Consider the following 14,145-nt stretch of genomic DNA (forward strand, 5'->3'; position numbering starts at 1 on the left):
TACCAATAAAACTGGGTACAAGTATTAATTGAGGTTGACAATAATCCTACATTCGCCATTGACAAAAACCATAACTAAATGAGCATATCAACTTTAGTCTATATATGCACAACAAAACATTCGAATGAGTAAGCAGTAATGAAATGAATGCTAGAGAAAATTAAACTATTTGAAAAAAGTATGGAGATATTGAGGTAGACAAATATGATTGTAAGCACATAAAACCTTCAAAATGAGTGGGCATTAGAAAACAAAGGTGCGCATGATAAAACTATTCAGAAATCAAAATAATCTATTAGCCTGACAACGGAGCCATTTGCAATTGACAAAACCATTATAATTGAGCATGAAAAAACCCATTACTAATTTGCACAGACAGCACATAGACTCGCCAAAACCCGTTAGCGGAATATAATCTTATTAATACTAGTATATGACAAGCCAGAAATCTAAAACTCTAATGGAACAACCCGAACAATATGTCATTTAACTAATACAAAAATACTGAAACAGTGAGACCTCAAGCCAATTTGTAGCTACACATAGGTTTTCAAAAATCTGGACCGACGATAACTAGAAATACATGTCTGCATTTGGAAGATGTGGTAAGAAAATGGGTAACTCTCTGTTACAAAGAAGGAATGAAATAAAAAACCTGAGTAAAAGATTAATGTGTATTACTTCTGTACTGTAAAAGGCTGAAATTTTGAAAAATCACATAAAATTATTTTTAACTCTGATTGAGGTGAACCAAAAATTTCTGGAATCCATGCAATACTGTCTCTAATACTGCTAATTCAACAACTATGGTACCACCATCATACAATATTTTAATAATTCAATAAGAGAGCAATAACTTTCAAATTTGACTGTATTTTAAGCTTTAATCCGAAAATTGAAAATTTCTTTCCTTTATTAATTTAAAATCGATATTTACTGGTTAGAACTACCCTATGTGTTTTAGAGATTTTTTTTTGTTTTTTTGGCATTATTTGGTATTTGGTGATTGGATACATGTGACTCCGGTACAGAGCATAGGGTGCATTAATTTTGCTGTCCCAACACAATGGGAAACCAAATGCATTTCAGAGCAATTAATCAAAGTCCATCTGGAAAATGTTGCCTAGCTAGCTTGCAAATCATGCCAATGATTCATCCATGTCTTGGCTCATCCACTTCTGTCACGGAGATATAATGCAAAAGTTTGGTTTATTGAAAAGGATTATGGACGAAGATGCGGTTAAATAAAACTATATAAGCCGTCCAAAATCAAAACTTGGTGAAGCAAGGGAGATCTCTAACACCTTCCATTGGATGTATTATACCAGCCTTTAACTTGTATTGAGCTTAGCACCATCACAGACTGGGAATTACTTCTCTTTAATTGATAATTTCTTGTTGATCAGCAATGTCCCCCGTCCCCCTTAAAAAAATGATGGGAAGAACACTTGTAAACTATAAGAAATAAATAATATGAGGCTTTCCCTCGTTCCTAGCTTGGAGAGGTATATATAACTCCCAACTAATTGAGATGTAAAAGAAAAATCAATTGTACTGATTAAAGACATGTTTATCATGACAATGTCAAGATTTTTCTAGTCATTGGGAGGTATATACTATATTCATAGTGACAGTCAGGAGATATATACCTCTATCCTAAAGATGTATATCTCTAATTGAATAATACAAATATCCGTGCCTTAAAGAATGGAACAAAATCCGTAGAACAAGTTAATCCACAAATATTTTGATGAAATTCTAACCATATTCCAACCTATAAAATTAGTTTTGGTACATCTCTTTATTCATGGAGAGGTATATCTGAAGTATGACATATGAGGTAATACATATTCAAGTATGAGAAAAAACCTCAAAATATATATGCATATGCCATGTCAAGGTGTTGGTCTGCTACATGATTGATCACAAACGAACATATATACATGAACACTGCACAGGATGTCAATGTGACTTCGTTGCTGTGTTTAATTCTGATCCTGAACAGAACCTTTAAATTGGCTGTTTTATTTAGTTGCTACTCCCTCCATTTCACAATGTAAGTCATTTTAGCATTTCCCATATTCATATTGATGTTAATGAATCTAGACATATATATCTATATTGATTCATTAACATCAATATGAATGTGGGAAATATTAGAATGACTTACATTGTGAAACAGAAGAAGTACAAACTAAAAAGGTAGACATGATATATAGACGATTTCTGTTTCTTCATTAATTGTTAAGCCCTTATGCACGTGCGATGATGCCACAGTAGCCAATTTTGTTAGCAGTTATACTTATGTGGCGATGAATAGATGAACTGAATTTTCTTTGCAAACTCTGAACACCGAAGTGCAGAATTAAAAGAAAAACTTGAGCCTAATGAGGAAAAGAACTGTGAACGTTTATATTGGAATATGTCTTGTGCTTCATGTTGGCCAGATAAATGCCAAACCTTTGTCAAGCATTCACCTATGTTCTCTATATTCATATTTCATAGTCGGCTCACATTAATTATAATATGTTAAGTGAATACCTATAAATTAAATTCCAAATCAGGTATAATGGTCGATCCAACCAAAATTGCATGTCTGACTTTAATTAATAGCAGGCCACCGGCTTGTGGATATGAATCAAACAAGCGTACATTTGATTACGCTCACGCATAAACCCTAAGACCTGCAAACCACATGGAATAACCGGTCATGCACCTCATCTCCGGAGATTGGGTCAAATCCACATAGAGTTTCCCCTGCATGTTTTACATTGGGTGATAAGGTAGCATATCTGACGTATTATAAAGGGCAATGTCAACCATCTCTGGACAATATATAATATTCAGTCTTATTGGTCACCATACAAAATTCCACTTGATCTTTGAGACCTTTTCTCCGCTGAATGAACAGCTATTCTCTGTATGGAACACTTTCAAAATGACATTGACAATGCAATAAATTAATCCACAAATATTTTGATGAGGACTCCTATAAACAATAAGAATGTTTAAATTCTAGAATTTTAGAAAAGATTTTGATTAGTATAGTTATCTATTTTGCTAGATTAAAAATTGATTTTAATTTGGGCTTGGGTGGAAAACACCCTACCACCTGAGAAGCCCGCAATACACCATTAAACTCAACATTTCAGGAATTTATGTCTGAAATGTGTTTTGTGCTGATCATGAACACAACCCTAGAAGATGATTTCCATTTCTCATTTATCTTCAAGCCATGCCCTCATGATGCTAAAATAGCTAATTTTGTTTCTACCTATGCGTGGAAGCAGATCAACTGAATTTAACTGCATGGAGCAAACATGTCCATTTCCTAGTGCAATTTTCCTTTAGAATTAAAGGCAAACAAGTCCACATTTGATTTGATAACATACCTCAATTGAGATTCGGATGAATCTAGCATATAGAGCCCCTATATCCTGAATACTGGGGTGGAAAGCTTGCGATTCTAATTCATTAGTGTTAATATCAACCATTTCCAGATAATAGTCGGTTGTGCCTTTTTTATCTTGATGAGTACACAACCTAGGTTCAAATAAGTAAACGCTGTTTCATCTAATGTTGGAGGTGCTTGCTACACCAAAAACTGTATTGAAATTCTTTGACATGAAAAATGCAATGTCCTTGGAATTCTTTGACACATATACTACCATAATACAAATTTTCAGTAATTCAATGAGAGAACAGTAAGTTTCAAATTTGACTGTATTTTAAGCTTTAATTGGTGAAAACTTTCGCAACCTTCTTCACAAAATTGAAAGTTCATTTCCTCGATTAATCTTAAATCGATATTTATTGGTAAGAAGTACCATATGTGTTTTAGAGTTTTATTCTTTTTTTTTGTTTTTGGCAATATTTGGTACTTCGTGATTGGATACATGTGACTCCGGTGCGGAGCATAGGGTGCATTAATTCTCTTGTCCCAACAAAATGGGAAAACAAATGCATTTCAGAGCAAACATAATGCAATTTTGAGCAAATCAAAATCCGTCTGAAAATGTTATCTAGCTAACTTGCAAATCATGCCATTGAAATCAATGTCTTGGCTTTCATCCACTTCGGTCACAGAGATATAATGGAAAAGTTTGGTTTATTAAGAAGGATTGAGGAATGTGCAGTTAAATAAAACTATATAAGCAAAATCGAAACTTGGATGACGCAAGGCAGATCTCTAACAGCCCTCCATTGCATGTATTATACCAGTCTTTGATCTCTTATTTAGCTTAGCACCATCACAGACTGGGAATTACTTCTCTTCTGATAATTTCTTGTTGATCAGTGATGCCCCCCTCCCCCCTACACATAATCATCGATTAACTAAGCCACCTAAAAAATGATGGGAAGAACACTTGTAAATCATAAGAAATGAATAATATGAGGCTTTCCCTTGTCCCTAGCTTGGAGAGGTGTATAACTCCCAACTAATTGAGAGGTAAAAAAAATCAGTTTTACTCATGTTTATCATGACAATGTCAAGATTTTTCTAGTCTTTGAGAGGTATATAATATATCCATAGTGGTAGTCAGGAGATATATACCTCCATCCTAAAGGTGTATACCTCTTGAATAATACAAATATCCGTGCCTAAAAAAATGGAACAAAAACCCACAGATCACATATATATATAAAAGATGAAATTCCAATCATATTCCAACCTATAAAATTAGTTTTGGTACATCTCTTTATATATGGAGAGTTATATCTGAAGTAGGAGGAGGTTATACATGCATAGTTAAAGGATGAGAAAAAAAACTCAAAATATATATGCATATGCCGTTGTCAAGGTGTTGGTCTACATGATTAATCACAAACGAAAATATAAAAATGAACACTTTACAGGATATCAATGTGACTTCGTTGGTGTGTTAATTCTGGTCCTGAACAGAACCTTTAAAGTGGCTGTTTATTCACTTGCTACAAACAAACAATGGAGACATGATATATAGACGATTTATGTTTCTTCATTGAATTGTTAAGCCCTTATGCACGTGTGAGGATGCCACAGTAGCCAATTTTGTTAGTAGCAACCTGTGTGGAGGTGAACTGAAATTTCTTTGCAAATTCTGAACACCGAAGTGCAGAATTAAAAGAAAAACTTGAGCCTAATGAGAAAAAGCACCGTGAACGTTTATAAGGGAATATGTGTTGTGCTTCATGTTGGCCAGATAAATGCCAATCCTTTGTCAAGCATTCACCTACGTTCTCTATATTCATATTTCATAGTTGGCTCACATTAACTATAATATGTGAATACCTATAAATTAAATTCCGAATTGGGGGGGGGGGGGGGTGGTGGGTCTAATGGTCGATCCAACCAAAATGGCATGTCTGACTTTATGGCAGGCCGCCGGCTTGTGAATATAAATCAAACAAGTGTACATTCGATTACGCTCATGCATAAACCCTAAGACCTGCAAACCACATGGAATAACCGGTCACGCACCTCATCTCCGGAGATAGGGTTAAATCCACATAGAGTCTCCCCTGCATGTTTTACATTGGGTGATAAAGTAGCACATCTGATGTATCATAAAGGGCAATATCAACAACCATCTCTGGACAATATACAATATTCAATCTTACTGCTCACCATACAAAAATCCACTTTATCTTTGAGACCCTTCCTCCGCTGAATAAACAGCTATTCTCTATATGGAACACATTCAAAATGACATAGACAAAGGACAGTGTGCATTCTTTCTTCTCGAGTAAAACTATTAATTAAGCTTTTGAGATATGCCCAGGTGAAGCACAAATTCTGGGCAGTCCTTGGTATACAGCTCAATCACAATATGCACTTTTCCAAAACAATGGAAAATCAAATGCATTTCAGACAAAACACAATGTAATCTGCTGGCAGCAAAATTCTGCTGAAAAAAGTTGTATAGCAATCTTGAAAATGTACAAACCCTATTGGTACCAAAATTAAATAGACCCTGGAAATGTTTACAGGCATGCTTGGAAATCACCATTTGTCTATCAAGGATACTCCTCTCATGATGATAAAAAGGAAAAGTTTGGTTTATTAAAAGGGATTACGAAATGTGCGATTAAGAGAAACTGAGCCCTCCAAACCGAGCCTTGGATCGATGAAGCAGCGATGATCTACCATTGGATAGCATAATTTCAGTCCTGGACTTCATTGTGCTCGGTCTCAGACTGCGAATGCATGCTTCTCTTCTGATCTTTCGCTGTTTTCAGCATCACTCACCTGCACATAATCAGAAAACAACAAATTAATCCACAAAATATATTTTGATGAGGATTCCTGTAAACAATAAGAATATTTAAAGTCTGGAATTTCAGAACAGATTTTGATAAATATAATTATTCTTTTGCTAGATTAAAAAAATGATTTTAATTTGGGCTTGGGCAGAAAACACCCTACCGCCTGAGAAGTCCGCGATACACCAGTAAACTCAATATTTCAGGAATTTATGTCTGAAAAATGTGTTTTGTGCTGATCATGAACACAATCCTAGAAGATGAATTCCATTTCTATATTTTTCTTCTGTCCACGCTCCCATGATGCTAAAATAGTTGATTTAGTTAAGCAGCGATCAACTGAATTTAAATTCATGAAGCAAACATATCCATCTCATAGAGCAATTTTCCTTTAGAAAAAAAAAAGGCAAATATGTCCACATTTAATTTGATAACATACCTCAACTCCAGAGATTCGGACGAATCCAACATAGAGCCCCTAAACCCTGAATACTGGGGCGGTAAGCTTGCAATGCTGATTCATTAGTGTTAATATCGACCATTTCCAGATAACTGTCGACTGTGCCTTTTTGATCTTCATGAGTACACAACCTCGGTTCAGATAAGTAAACACAGCTCCATCTAATGTTGGAGGTGCTTGCTACACCAAAACCAGTGTTGAAGTACTTCGACACGAAAAATGCAATGTCCTCGGAATCTTCAACCTTGGACCACAACGGATTCTCATCGAGGAGGTTACACTTGTAGACCACTATCTCATACCTTGTCCAGGTAGTGATCCGTAAAATGGCGCCGACGAGGTACAACTCGCCATTTATGTCCATGTAGCTACGCTGGCAGATATGTGCCGGCGGAGGCATCAAGAGCAACAAGCTCGCCGTGAGAGGAGCTGCACCATCAGTGTTATCGACACTAAAGATTGAGATCTCTCCGAGGGAGCCAATCGCGACAAACCTGTCCTGGCAGTGCACCACACAAGTCACTGGGTACTCTAGCTTGGAATCTACCAGTGTCCATCTGGTGTCCCCGACCCGGCAGAAGGCGACCAACGTCGAGCTCGCGAGCACGGCCATGGCCATGCAATCGACACCTCTGGAGTTCATCGGCGACGCAGACAACACGATCTCACGGAAAAAAACATCCCTCATGTTGCTCAACTTGATGGGCTTGGTGGCTCCAGAAATGTAGTGCAGAATCCACGCCCCGTCGACCATGGACACCGTCTTGTAGGACGCCATGGCGACGTTCCTGTCGGCCGGCGGGAGTGCGACGGCGGCGCCGGTGAACGGGTTCAGCAGCGTGACGGCCGCGGCGCCGTCCATGAGCGCCAGCCACCCGTGGGACACGCCGCAGGCGACCTTGCCGCGTACCTCGGGGAGGCGGAGGTCGATGGTGGCCTCGTCGTCGTCGTCCATGGCGCAGTAGAAGGTGATGACGGCGGCGTCGTCGTCCGGTGAGTCCGGATCGAAGGGGAGCATCAGCATCGGGTAGAACGTCCCCAGCGGCAGCGCGGCGCACCACGGCGAGCAGACCAGGCGGAAGGAGGCGGCGTCGCGCCCGGACGGCAGCTTCTTGGCGATGCTCTCGAGCAGCTTCCGTGGGAGGCCCGAGCTCCAGTCCGGCTCCGATCTCTTCTCAGCAAGCGCAGCCATGGACGAGGACGAGGAGCAAGAAACTGATGATGCCCAAGAAGATGCAGAAAGGGGATTCAGCTCAAACAAACGGATTCAGGAGGATGCAGAAAGGGGATTCGATTTGATGATGCAAAAAGGAGATTCAGCGCTCGAACAAACGGATTCACGTACGAGCAAGAATTTGGCTGAGTGAGAGACTACGCAACCTGAGAAACACGGATTTGGGGAGAATTCGATCTCTCAGCTCCGATGAAACCGAGGAATGTATGCAAGAGAGGAACTCGATCGGTGAAAAGAGTCAGGAAAAGTAATAATGGCAAAAGATATATGTGAGCGTTTTGTGGGAAGAAATTTGTCTTTTCTCCCATTTTTTGTCTTTGCTTTTTGATTCTTCATCGCATGCTCTGAGGGGTGAGGTGCGTGAGAGCCTGCTGCTGAATCAGCGGCGTACGTAGCCAGTTAGTAAAGGAGTTTACGTAACTGATGTTCCGAACTTCCGATGGTTCCATGATGCAGTGTTTGAAATTTCGGCCCCCACCGAAATGCTAACATATCGCCTGAAAATTTCGATTTTTTGCAATTTTTTATGAATTTGGTCAAATTTTATTCAAATTTATTCAAAATCCGTCAAAAATTCAAAAAATATCCTACGAAATTTTTCTGAAATTTCAGAAATTTCGGTTCTATCGCTCAGCAGCGGCATAACTGCTGCTTTCGAAATTTAAAACCCTGCCATGATGACACGAATAAACCACCAGATTCATTACAAAACATATTGATGAGGATTTTTTATCAACTGCCTCGTTTACTGGAAACCTATAAACGATGTGTTTTCTTAAAAAGAAAAAATTTATATAAAAGTTTTTTTTTAAAAAATTCAAATATAGACCTATTTTTTAAGTTTATAAAAATTAATACTTAATTAGTTATTTGCTAGTGATTCCTCTCGTTTTGCATATGGTCATTTAGCTAACCGAACGTGCTAGTTCGAACGGGCACTAAGTAACAAGCAAGAGCATATCTCCGGGCACATTTATGGCACCACATAGCTAGAGTGACGATGTAGCTAGAGTGATGTGATTAGTATTTTTTTTAATGACTCGCACGAGACGGTACGAAGTTCTATTGACAGAGCAGGAAAAAAATTATAAGATTATAACCCTGGCGGGTCGTAACAAGGAAAAATGAAAAAAATATACCACCACCCACACACTGACAGCGTCAACACACAACCCGGGAGAAGGCTAGCATGGAACCGGCCGCCGCTAGACCAACAAAGGAACACAGATGACATCGCCCTCTAGGGGATGCCAAAACGACGTCTTCAAGAAGAGAAGCGACGGAAAAACCGTTGCCGCCGTCTGTCGGGCTCAAAGGAGCCAAGACTAGGCTTTCGCCCGGCAACCACTCTTGAGGGGTGAGACAGCACGACAACGCCCTTAGGAGGGGGAATGAACAATCGTTGTCGGTCCGGCTAAGGCCAGGCTAGGTTTTCACCCGCCGCTCACCACCTGCGAATCCACGGCTGACGCACCGATGCTCCACCACAACTCAAGCTCTGCCGACATGTGGGACCCAGCACCGGCGTCCCCTGCCGGCCAGCCTTCGTGCCAAAGCCACACCCACCTCGGCAGCTCCTCCTCACACCGAGGTCACCTCCTCCACCGCCGGCCGTGCCTCTCGCGCCAAGCCAGCCTCCTCCACTGGACGCGTCTCTCGCGCCAATTAGGCCTCCCTCCATCGGCTGCACCTCTCGCGCCAAGCCGGCCTCCATCTCCGCCGCCCGCGCCTCTCGTGCCGAGCCAGCTTCCGCTACCATCGGTTGTGCCTCTCTACGCCAAGCCGGTCTCCGACCCCTCCTCCAAACGATGCCACACCGGCCAGAAGCAGCTGTCTGCCACGCCCTCGGCTAGCCGTCCGAAGCCGCCATGCCTCCGGTGACCGCGGTCACCGCCACCGCAGCCGCTGCTGCCGAACGCCCAGCCACCTCGCCGTCGCCATCCTCACATCCTCCGCCGCAGCCACGTCCACGGTCGCCACATTCATCGCCACAAGCCGTCCGCCGTCGCCACAAGCACCCGCTGTTGCCGCCGGCTGTCTCCTCCTCACACCGCTGCCCTCCACGACGCCTGCACGGCAGGCCTCGCCACCCAAGAGGCTGCACGACCGCCTCCATGACGCCTCGACCACGACGGCCGCTGCCTCGCCAGCCAGCCGCCGTAGTCGATGTCGCCACAACCGCCGCCGCCGTCACTGTCGCCATCGGCAGCAGCAGCCGCCGCCGCCGTCACTGTCGCCGTCGGCAGCCGCAGCCGCCGCCAGCCAGATCTGGCTAGAGGCGTCGTTGCCTCCTCCCGCATCACCGACGTCACCACCGGCTCTCGCGGCACCTCCACCGCCACACCCGTCGTCTGGCCATGCCTCCGTGCTCGGCTACTAGAGCCAGCTCCGGCAGCGTCTCCCGCCAGGTCGTCGTCGCCAGGTCGCCGCTGCCCAAACCCACCGCCAAACCTCGCCGCCGAGCTACCAGGACACCGCCGCCTGTCGCTGGGGGACCGGATCTGGGAACCACGGCACCGGATTTGGACGCTGCTGGTCGGCGCCGACGCCATGCCCTGAGCTCCTGCCGTGCCGATGTCCCGATCGTCTTGACCGCGAGCGAGGGAGAGAGAGCCCCGCCGCCGCCGTCCTTGCAGCCGCCTGGCTTTGCCGACGGCGGCTCAGGCGGCGGCGAGGCTAGGGAGGGGAAGAGAAGGGCGGGGATGGCACAACTTGTTCGCCGCCCGCGTCGCCCCCGGGACAGAGCGACCGGGCAACACTGAGCAAGTGTGTCATTTTATGCGATAAGTATGGACAAAATTGTTTTGTTTATATGGGAAAGGAGCTTTGAACTTTTTGCTGTGTGGCAAGTTTGTATCTTGTTGTTTCACTAGCAAAACATGTGTCTCGCAATCATACTTTATGTACTCATACTTAACTTGCTGCATGTGTCTTAGCGGACGAGTCCATGTTTGAGAATTAGTGGATCTGGTGGATCCGTGCATGATTTATACTGCAAACCAGGCTCCATAGATAGTTGGTTTTTGATAAACTATTCATGGGCACAAACAAATAAACTAACTGTTATAAGATAGAAAAATGTATTTAAATAAGTTTTCTAAGAAATTCATATACGGAAAGTTCTTTTTTTTTTTTTGAAAATTGCTGAATTGAATGGTTCTATTCCTTTAGATATTCGAATATGGAAGGTTTTTGTAACTATAGTTTGCAAAAGAACAAACCATGTTGGTATACCATGACTAAAAGAATACAACTTTTAAAAGTTCGGTATTTGTGATGGTTTGTCTTTTACCCATACTTTTCACAAAAAAAAATTGGTTAATGTTTTTTGATAAATTTGGTAATGGTGATGTCAAAAAGTAAATATATACACTTGTCTGATAGCATGTATATTGTACAACTCATGTTTATCGATAGCATTTTGTATGAGCAAAGTGTTGATAACATTTTGTATAATTTCTCTATATCACTAAAAACACAGGTGGCTGCATCATTTGTGGGAAATCTTTGTCTTTTTTTTTCTCATTATTTCTGTTTGTTTTTTCATACTTCATAACACATGCTGCAGTGGTGAGGTGAGCCTTCAGAATCAGCGGCGTAGCCAGTTCTTAAAGGACTGTAACTGATGTTTCGATGGTTGTCCATAATGACACATCTGGTTGATCTCGGATTATGTGATTAAACCACTACATTCAATACAAAAGATATGAAGTATTACTACATTAAGTGTCGTGCAAGATGCATATCTCGGAGGATGCAGGCACTAAAAACAACCCCATGTAAAAACATTTTCTTTAAATATAGTACAAATGCAGGCATTTATAATACACGTACACTCACCTCTATGAAAAAACACTTTACCCATATGGGCCAGCATATCTTAAGACAGATAAAGTCAACATATATAGACGTCTCGCTGTCGACGGGTCGCCTACCACCAAAAGAATAATTAGCTGTAAATGCGAGCACCTGTGTCAAATCTAGGACTCAAACTTGGGTGGGTTGGTTCCGGCAGAAGAAACTTAACCAGTTAAGCTATGCTCACCTCACCATGAAGATGCATTTTTATTTTTGGCAATTTTCATATCATCCATTTTTGTTTTTGACAATTTTCATATTGCCTCTAAAATTACGAGTTATAATGTGTAGAGACACTTAGTACAAACAATTTAAAATTTACATATAATACTTTACTGTATATATACTTTAGAGATGTTTTTAGCATATTTTATTAAGTCTATCTTATAGAGGCATCTTTTATGCCTAATATATAAAAGATATTTTCTTGAGACATTTCAACCAATGCAGAGACACTTTTGAGGATGTTTATATGACCAATGCAAAAAACACTTTTGATTGATTCCTTTTAATCAGCCTTGGCTCCCCTATGTTTATAGGAGGGGCGATATTTCGTGAACTGAGGATTAATTTGGGGAGAATTCGCTCTCTGCTCCGATGAAACCGAGGAATGTATGTTAGAAGCAACAGAGGAACTCGATCGGTGAAAAGACTCAGGATAAGGAATAATGGCAAAAGATATGTGAGCGTTTTCTGGGAAGAAATTTGTCTTTTCTCCCATTATTTCTCTTTTTGAGGGGTTTGGTGCGTGAGCCTGCAGAATCAGCAGCGGCGTACGTAGCCAGTTAGTAAAGGAGTTCCCATGATGGCACATCTGGTTTGATCTCAGATTACACGACTAAACCACTATATTCATTGCAAAACAAATGGAGGAATATTATTAGTATATTAAGACTGAGTTCTCAAGGACGTTTAGATTTTTTTCAACTGCCTTGTTTACTAAAAACACTTTCGAACCAGTTAAACGGTATGGGTTTTATGTAAAAAAAATTTTATATAAAAGTTTTCTTTTAAATAAATCAAAAATATTTTGAAGTTTATAATAGTTAATACTTAACTAGTCTTATACTAATGACTCGTCTCATTTAGCTAAACAAACGTGCTAATTCGAACAGGCACTAAGTAACAAGCAAGAGCATATGATCTCTAGGCACATTTATGGCACCAGATAGCTTGAGTGACGATGTAGCTAGAGTGATGTGATGAGTGGACAAAATTGTTTTGTTTATTTAGGAAAGGAGCTTTGAACCTTTTTGCTGTGTGGCAAATTTGTATCTTGTTAATTTGTTTGACTAGCAAAACATGTGTCTCGTAGTTATACTTTATGTACTCATACTTCACTTGCTGAATGTGTCTCGTAGCGGACGAGTCCATGGTTGGGAATTAGTGGCTCGGTGATGGCTGGTTTTTTATAACCATTCATGGGCACAAACAAATAACTAACTGCTATAAGATAGAAAAATGTATTTAAATAAGTTTTCTAACATATTCATATACGAAGAGTTTTTTTTTGAATATTGCTGATTTTGTGAAAATTGCTGAATGGAATGGTTGTATTCCTCTAGAAATTCATATATGGATGTTTTTCTTGAAACTATAGCTTGAAAAAGAACAAACCATGTTGGTATACCATGACTAAAGAATGCAACTTTTTAAAAGTTCAGTATTGGTGATAGTTTGTCTTTTACCCACACTTTTTCAAAAAAATATATTGGTTAGTTCTTTTTTTGATAAAGTTGGTAATTGTGATGTCAGAAAGTAAAGATATACACTTGTCTGGTAGAATGCATATTGTACAACTCATGTTTATCGATGGCATTTTGTACGAAAGTGTTAATAGCACTTTGTATATTTTCTCTATATCACTAAAAACACAGGTGGCTGCATCATTTGTGGTATCTTATCACTAGCTGGAGAATGTTCGCTCGCTGCAGCACCTCAGTCTACTACTACACCAGTTGGTGGTTCAAGGTGGTCAAGGGAGTTACTTACATAATCATCAACGAATCAAATGTATTAAATGAAGAATGGGAATGTCAGGGTGTGGTATGCATGGTTGATCAGAAATAAAAATATAAAATGCATTCGGTGTCAGGGTGACCGGCCGGCCAGGTCGTTGTGGTCTCATTATATGAACTGAAACTATACAAATGCCTGTGCTCAATTGCTAGATCGATGTTGCAAATTAAACAAGAGGAACTCGCTGAAGACTCAGGAAGGAATAATGGCATATGGTATCTGAGCGTTTTCTGGGAAGTCTTTGTTTTTTTCTCATTATTTCTGTTTGATTTTTCATACTTCATATATATATATATAGCACACATGCTGCAGTGGTGAGGTGAGCCTGCAG

The 14,145-nt window shown here is 40.8% G+C and overlaps 1 pseudogene; it reads right to left on the bottom strand.

Annotated features, from left to right (window-relative positions):
* Positions 1-2,849: 2,849 nt before the first annotated feature.
* Positions 2,850-10,140, bottom strand: LOC127770204 (uncharacterized; annotated as a pseudogene).
* Between the last annotated feature and the right edge of the window lie 4,005 nt (positions 10,141-14,145).

The sequence above is a fragment of the Oryza glaberrima genome, chromosome 4, assembly GCF_000147395.1.
Source record: "Oryza glaberrima chromosome 4, OglaRS2, whole genome shotgun sequence".
NCBI classification, from domain to species: Eukaryota; Viridiplantae; Streptophyta; class Magnoliopsida; order Poales; family Poaceae; genus Oryza; species Oryza glaberrima.